The 7,768-nt window shown below is 39.6% G+C and overlaps 1 long non-coding RNA gene across 1 annotated transcript; it reads left to right on the top strand.

Annotated features, from left to right (window-relative positions):
- The first annotated feature begins 3,293 nt into the window (after positions 1–3,293).
- Positions 3,294–7,744, top strand: LOC133362818 (uncharacterized). The gene is made up of 3 exons (XR_009757534.1): positions 3,294–3,454; positions 5,721–5,812; positions 7,462–7,744. It is a non-coding gene; the product is annotated as an uncharacterized LOC133362818 (long non-coding RNA).
- Positions 7,745–7,768: the final 24 nt, after the last annotated feature.

The raw sequence follows: 7,768 nt of genomic DNA, 5'->3' as shown, positions 1-7,768 counted from the left end.
AATCCCTGCAGTCACGAAAGCTTTAATTCGAAATATAAAGAATAAATAAAGTTTCAATTTTAAATATTCATAAACCACCTAATTAAGGATACATTTGATTCACCTGGTTATAAATAAAAGCGCAATGCATATTAGATAAAAATGTATGAACGAAAACATTTCGTCTGTGCTTGTATGATGATAACACAACTGCAAATATAAATTATGGATTAAGTAAGTGTTGCTGCTTTGTTCGCCTTTACAATTAAGCTCATTATTTCACTGCTGAAATAGATACGCATACTTGTCTCGTGCAGCTGTGAGGGCTCACCACTTGTTGAAGATGATGTACCAACGCTTGTGTGTGGACTATCTGCTCGACTCACCAATGCACTCTTGTGTTTAAGCTCAAATAATGGCACCCGAAGATTATAGTTGTTGTACATTGTTTGGCGATGCTGCGTTGGCAGTAGCGCACAGGGAAGATGAACATTAAACTCATACTCGTCAACGACGCTGCCTTAGAAGACTAACGTGTGATCAGTGACGTTTCTTCAACGCTTGTTCCGCAGACTGCATTTTTGCACTCTATTAATAGTATATTACTGCAAGATTTTTTGTCTTATTTGTTGTTTTCTTGGTGAAGTTGGGAAAAAGGTCCATAAGCTATACATGATTTCAAAACTATTTTTTTTAAGATGTGCTCATGTTATATATCATGCAACGTGTTATCTGGCCATACAAGACTGTGGTAATCATATACAATCAACAATTTTCAATTGTTGATGAGTTGGGGACAAGTTTTATCGGGAAGTGTTTGTAATCCACGTCAGCAGGCAAAATGAAGCAAAAATAAACGGTGCACATGAAAACATCCACGACAAATTACATTCAATAGAAATTTCAATTTACAGACGAGTGTGTACAATTTATGTAATGCACTTTAATATGGATTGCAGTATAAACGGTACATATGACGTATACACAAGGGAACGATTAGTCGCCCTGCCGCCAGCGTTGCCAACTTTCTGGGACGAGGGAATTCTGTACATTTCCGAGCGAACCAAGGTGCTTTTTAAGGATCCCGCATCAGGTTACTGTGCTTAATACGTGATATTTATGACTCGATTTGTGGGCTATCTAGCGACATCTAGCGACCAATGAGTGAGGTTGGTTTGTTCTAGATTTGAAGCTTTCGTGACTGCAAGGATCCCATACTCTTAGTTCTTTCGGTAAAGTCACGTAGGTAAAAAATGAAATTAAAATTAATAACAAAAAATAAAAACAATAAAATCACGACGTTTCGGAGGCAACACAAGCTTCCGTCTTCAGGTGAAACTGTCACAGCAAATTATCTGTATCAAGTGAAGAGAAGTCCCAAGAGGCACGACCTTATATCGTGGTTAAGGGGGGAAGAGCCAGGAAGGGCCGCGGGGGAAGAGGAGTTGTGAAGTGGTCAACTACTGCTTTTTGCTATGAGATCTCTTTTACCAGTGGCAAAATATAATAGTAGGTTTTTACCCTTTTAACTGGTACAAAACTGACACCTTTATTCAAGGCATCATGTTTGCAATGACCAGGACAGTGCATATTATCATCCTTATCAGAGTTGCTTCTTTTTGTTTGCTTTTTTGACTACTTGTGTTGTGGTCATTGCAAACATGATGCCTTGAATAAAGGTGTCAGTTTTGTACCAGTTAAAAGGGTAAAAACCTACTATTATACTGCTTTTTGGTTTGTCTCACTTCCCACCTTTAGTCCATGAGCCCAGAGAAGATATTTGACTTGTCAGTACCACTCAATATTATTTAGCTTGAGTGGTTCAAATTTAGTTATGTGGCTAGTAACAGCGAATAATGTAATACGCATGTTAAATAGCCGAGTTGGCAAATAATTAACTCTTATTTGCAAAAAAATAAATATCGTTATGACTAAAGTTGTTTCCACCTTAAGTGATATCAGTGTCGACTCTGACCCATGAGCTTCTTGAAGGAGTTGGCTAGTGGCCCCTGAGAATGCGAATCCATCGCATCGATCAGCGGTTAGCCATTCGATTCTCAAATTTACAATATAATTTCTTCCCATGATTACCCTACAGTATAGTTAATGTAAACAGTTGAATGGTACTATTCACCACGGATATTAATGATACGAAATTAACGCATCCCCTTCATGACATCGTCCTGCACAATTCCATCATATCGATCGTCTGCTGTAAGTTGAACGTCTTTCGCACCGTACGTAGCGGACCCGGATTTATTCCTATAGTGCTATGAGCAGATTTATAAATACGTAGGGAAAGATGGATGGGGTGTGGCCAAACTAAATCCATGGAGCGGTGTTCTGGACTTGTTCCAAGCATATTTACGGGGTTTAATCATCTCAGTTTTTGTATTCGCGAACAATTCAGTGTACAGGGCGGTCTAGATGTCTTGTGATCCCTCAATGAGTTGACCCCTAACATTGTTTTCCCGTTGCATAGCAATTTATGTTTCAAATAAACTTTACTTTAACAATTTTCGTTGGTTCTTTCGGTAAAGTCACGTAGATATAAAATAAAATAAATAATAATAAAAACCAAACCTCACGACGTTTGGTTTTTAATTATTTTTATGTTTATTTTATTTCTATTTACGTGACTTTACCGAAATAACCAAAGAATATGTCCGTGCAGTCACCAAAGTTTTACGTCAAAACCGTACTTTAACAAAACGCAAAATATAACGTGGTTTTCGCGGATGCGGTTTTAGGGTGGACCATGAGCTTCGTGGGAGGAGACCAAACCCGGGGAGCTTTCTGCGTTGGGGTCTTTGACCAGGTAGTAAGTAGTTATAACAAACTTTATTTGAATCTTTCTTTGGTCCTTTCGGTAAAGTCACGTAGAAAGAAATAAAATAAAATAATTAGAGTTGTGTTGTCTCTCTGCGTGCGTGTCTGTCTTTTGTCTCTCTCTCAAATTTCCTTCTAGCTGACGACGGTTGTTTGTGTTGCAATCGAAACGTCGTACTCTATTATTTAATGTATTTTCTCTCGAGTTATTCTAGTTAGAACAACTCCTAGTGGTGCCACCACGTGCCTCGTGAAAGTGAAATCCCTGGCACTGGTGGCTGATGGGCCCTGCCACCTCTGCACCGTCTCGCGATGCCCCGCCCACTCCCCCCCCCCCCCCCCCGTTGAGAGGGGGGGGGGGGGGCGGATTCTTCGCTCTCTGATTGGCCAAGAGTTTTCCCGCCTTTTTAAAAATCTCTTTGGCGTCGAGCGCACTCGCGGTTTTCCCGCTGAGGAGCTTCGTTTACACAAGCAAATACTGTATATTTCTAACCAACGCGAAAGAAAACATCAAACAACCGACAATTAACGTCGACTAACACCAAGCCAGCACTGAGCGGCGTGGACAACTCACTTCGTGTGTGCGCAAGCACGACGTCTGGGCCAGTTTCCCCTCAGCCACGACTCAGAATCCACAACAACTGAGGTGTAATATCATACATTGCTGTCATAACTATTGTCTGTGTTAGCATAGTTGTGGGGGTGGTCAATTGGTGGTCCAATGTGTAACAACAATCGTTCGTGTCGTCATGGAGAATATAAGTAACATGGTATGATCAATGCCTTATTCACACATATGTACCTCCACGTAAAAACATTTTTTTAACACTTCCTTAAAAGTGCATCGTTTCAGGAACATTGTTTAAATTCAAGCAAACTGCCGGTGTCGACGTCTCACATGGTAGTCAGGCTTCAACCAATGCTTGCGAACTGCGAGATTATAATTTTTATTTATACCGCAGGAGGAATCCGAAGAGCTATAAAGCTCTTGGTTCTTTCGGTAAAGTCACGTAGAAGAGAAATAATAAAATAATATGAAACAATAACAATTCTCAAGATGTTTCGATTGCAACACAAGCAATCATCATCAGGTGTGAAATCCACAACAATATTTATTATTTTTATTATTTTATTGGTTTATATTGTTATTATTTTACTATTTCCCTTCTACGTGACTTTACCGAAAGAACCAAGAATATGAATCCCTGCAGTCACGAAAGAAGCTTTAAATAAAAATTTACAAAGCTCTTGTTCAAGGGTGCCCCAGTAAGTAGGGGCACGGGGTAAGAACATTACAGATGTTAAGATGTTATAGGCACGAATGCTCTTCCTTAGTCAAAGCTAAACTAAACAAATACAGCCCTACATCGGTAGGACATCTTCACTCATAAGAAATTCAGAACATCTTGTGAATGTGATCAAAGATATTAAACTTAAACTTCATGATATGTTGGTGAGTTTTGATGTGATTTCGCTATTCGCTAAGGTTTCAGTGAGCGAGTCGCTTAAATTACTTGATACACTAGTAAAGAATACAGGTTTACCAAAAGATATTCCGAAACTCGCTGAACATTAAATTTCGATTTAAAGCTTCTTTCGTGACTGCAGGGATTCATCTTCCTGGTTCTTTCGGTAAAGTCACGTAGAAGGGAAGTAATAAAATAATAAAAAATAAAACATTTAAAGCTTCTTTCGTGACTGCAGGGATTCATCTTCTTGGTTCTTTCGGTAAAGTCACGTAGAAGGGAAATAATAATAATAAAATAATACAAATAAAACATAATAAATACAATTCTCACGACGTTTCGGCCACAACGCAAGCAGCCGTCCTCAGGTGAAGACCAGGTCTGTCTCCCCGACAGACCTGGTCTTCACCTGAGGACGGCTGCTTGCGTTGTGGCCGAAACGTCGTGAGAATTCTTTTATTATGTTTTATTTGTATTATTTTATTACTTCCCTTCTACGTGACTTTACCGAAAGAACCAGGAAGATGAATCCCTGCAGTCACGAAAGCTTTAAATGTATTTTTATTATTTTATTACTTCCCTTCTACGTGACTTTACCGAAAGAACCAGGAAGATGAATCCCTGCAGTCACGAAAGCTTTAAATGTATTTTTATTATTTTATTACTTCCCTTCTACGTGACGACTTTACCGAAAGAACCAAGAATATGAATCGCTGAACATTGTTTGAATAACACTTCTACCTGTAGGGGCACGGGGTAAGAACGTTTCAGTGTCAAGATGTTATAGGCACGGATGCTCTTCCTTACGATATCGTTCCTTAGTCAAAGCTAAGTTATATTTGTATGCAGTATATAAGACAAAATACTCACAAGTAGTGACTAATCCCATATCTGCATTTCCCATAAATATGTAAATTCCTTTGTCAAGGCGCCCACCTCCACTAACCCAGCTTAAATATACGCTGCCAAACTTGGTGGTGTTCATTCGGACGCTGTCTTTCCGACACCTGAGGACGGCTGCTTGCGTTGTGGCCGAAACGTCGTGAGAATTGTATTTTGTTATGTTTTATTTGTATTATTTTATTATTATTACTTCCCTTCTACGTGACGACTTTACCGAAAGAACCAAGAAGATGAATCCCTGCAGTCACGAAAGAAGCTTTAAATCGAAATTTAATTGTTTTATTTTTATTATTTTATTATGTTTTATTTTTATTTCATAATGTTTTATTGTATAATTTTATTATGTTTTATTTTTATAATTGTATAATGTTTTAGTTTTTATTATTTTATTATGTTTTATTTGTATTATTTTATAGTTTTATTTTTATTATTTTATTACTTCCCTTCTACGTGACTTTACCGAAAGAACCAAGAAGATGAATCCCTGCAGTCACGAAAGAAGCTTTAAATCGACAAATTGGTGTCTACCTGCTTATTTTCCAGGTACCATCACGATCGTGAGAGTACCGTATGCAACAATGACCGTGCTGTAACCTCTCTTGAACCGGGAGCTTCGACTCGTCACCTCTTGCAAGGTAAAGTTGTGGCGAGGAGGGAGGGGGTCACCATGCTATAAAATAATGAGAGACGTTTAATGTTTTGTTATTTTATGTAGGTACTGTACCTACATAAATGATGACTTGTGTCAATTCATGATAATACAGTGGTATGTGGTACTAACTTGGTCTTAAATTCCTACTTTACTCATGGCCTGCGTTGGTAAATGCAGAGATTATTGCGTGGTCGGTTACATTGGACCGTAGACTTGCTGTTATCTGTCCATAGTGGCTTAATATTCTTAAATGCAATACTCAGCTCTCCATCATCTCACCGAGTTTTCCCTCATCATAAAAGTTTACCTCAGTTCCTGAGACCCGTTCGTAAGTCGAATGGTTCGTCAGTCGCAACCCAATAATGCACTGAATTTAAATGCCCATACGGTCGGTGTCATAAAATTTGTTACGCGTCAACAAAAAAGGGAAGCATTGTTACAACTCATTAATAACAAAACATATTGTACATTTGCATTAGTAAGTACTATATAGTTATTAAAACATAAAATGAAGTAACATAAATAGAAAAAAAAATCAGTTTTACGTTTACTGACCTTGAATCCTGACACTGGCTTGCTTGTCCGAAGGGGCACAATGAGTCACCACAATTGCACACCACGCACGCACACACACAAATACAAAGATCTCGTGTATATCCTTAACAGACTGTTGAGGCAAGTGCTGTTAGCTAGCACCTATGAAGACCGGCATGGCACGTGAGGAGGTCGGTGGCCAAAAGTACGCGCGGCCGCCTTTGTCTCCTGAGTGGCGATGTTTACATACCGCACTAGATACTCATTTGAGGCTGAGTCGACCTAGGGGAGGCCCAGGACCGGATCAGATAATCGTCATTGGTGTTGACCATAAGCAGGAATCGTACTCGGGTCGTCAGGTTCGTAGCACAGCTTGCTAACCGCTGCTACACGACCGCTCCCCACACGCTCACTTTCACACACACGCTCACTCACTTTCATAGGCACAAATGTGCGCGCACACACAAACGCTCACTCCCCGTGCGAGGCTGACTCATTACATCTTGTGGAGGATCACTCCACTGAACAACATAGTTCCGCGCTTCAGTATGCAAGCCCAAGTTCGCGTTTTAAGTCAATGTAAAAAAATCAGGAAGCTGGTTCTTAAGTGCGGATGTTCGTAAGTCGGGCATTTGTATGTCGATAACTGGCTGTACTATCTTGATTTGAAGTTTTCGTGACTGCAGGATTCCATACTCTTTGGTTCTTTCGGTAAAGTCACGTGGGTAGAAACAATTAAACAAAACAAAAAATAACATATCACGACGTTTCGATCGCAACACAAGCGATCGTTCTCAGGCGTAAAAAACAATCCAGCGAGAGAGCTGTTACAACAAGGTAATATAACCATGTTGTAACAGCTCTCGCTGGATTATATAACCTTGTTGTAACAGCTCTCTCGCTGGTTCAGCAGTTCCACTGCTGGATTATTTTTTCCTCCTGAGGACGACTGCTTGTGTTGCGATCGAAACGTCGTGATCATTTTTTTTACCTACGTGACTTTACTGAAATAACCAAAGAGTATACTGCCTGTACTCTTCTTCCAATGTATTTTGCTGTTAAACATGTGTTTTTCTTGCTTTTTTGTGCACATATCAGAACTATTATCTACCCGGAGCAATCAAAATGTCTACAGAAGACTGTTTAACATCACCTCACCATCAGGATGCTGATGTTTGTGATGAAGAGGACTTGATTGGACTTGCTACCACCACTTGTGATATGTCCGGTGTCTCTGGTGGATCTTCTCATGATGACCAGCAACAGCTGCACTTGAGCAATGCTAAATTTAAGGAGGAAGTTTTGAATGCTGAAGCCAGATGTCAACTCAATAGCCAAGATGCAGTCGATGACTTTTTCTGCACCAGTGAGTTTTATGAGGATGAAGAAAGTAACGAAGAAGTAC

This window comes from Lethenteron reissneri, unplaced genomic scaffold (genome assembly GCF_015708825.2).
Source record: "Lethenteron reissneri isolate LAM-NWPU_2019-01 unplaced genomic scaffold, ASM1570882v1 scaffold_1630, whole genome shotgun sequence".
Lineage (NCBI taxonomy): Eukaryota > Metazoa > Chordata > Hyperoartia > Petromyzontiformes > Petromyzontidae > Lethenteron > Lethenteron reissneri.
The sequence above is the reverse complement of the archived record's forward strand: the minus strand, read 5'-3'. Positions and strand labels throughout refer to the sequence as shown.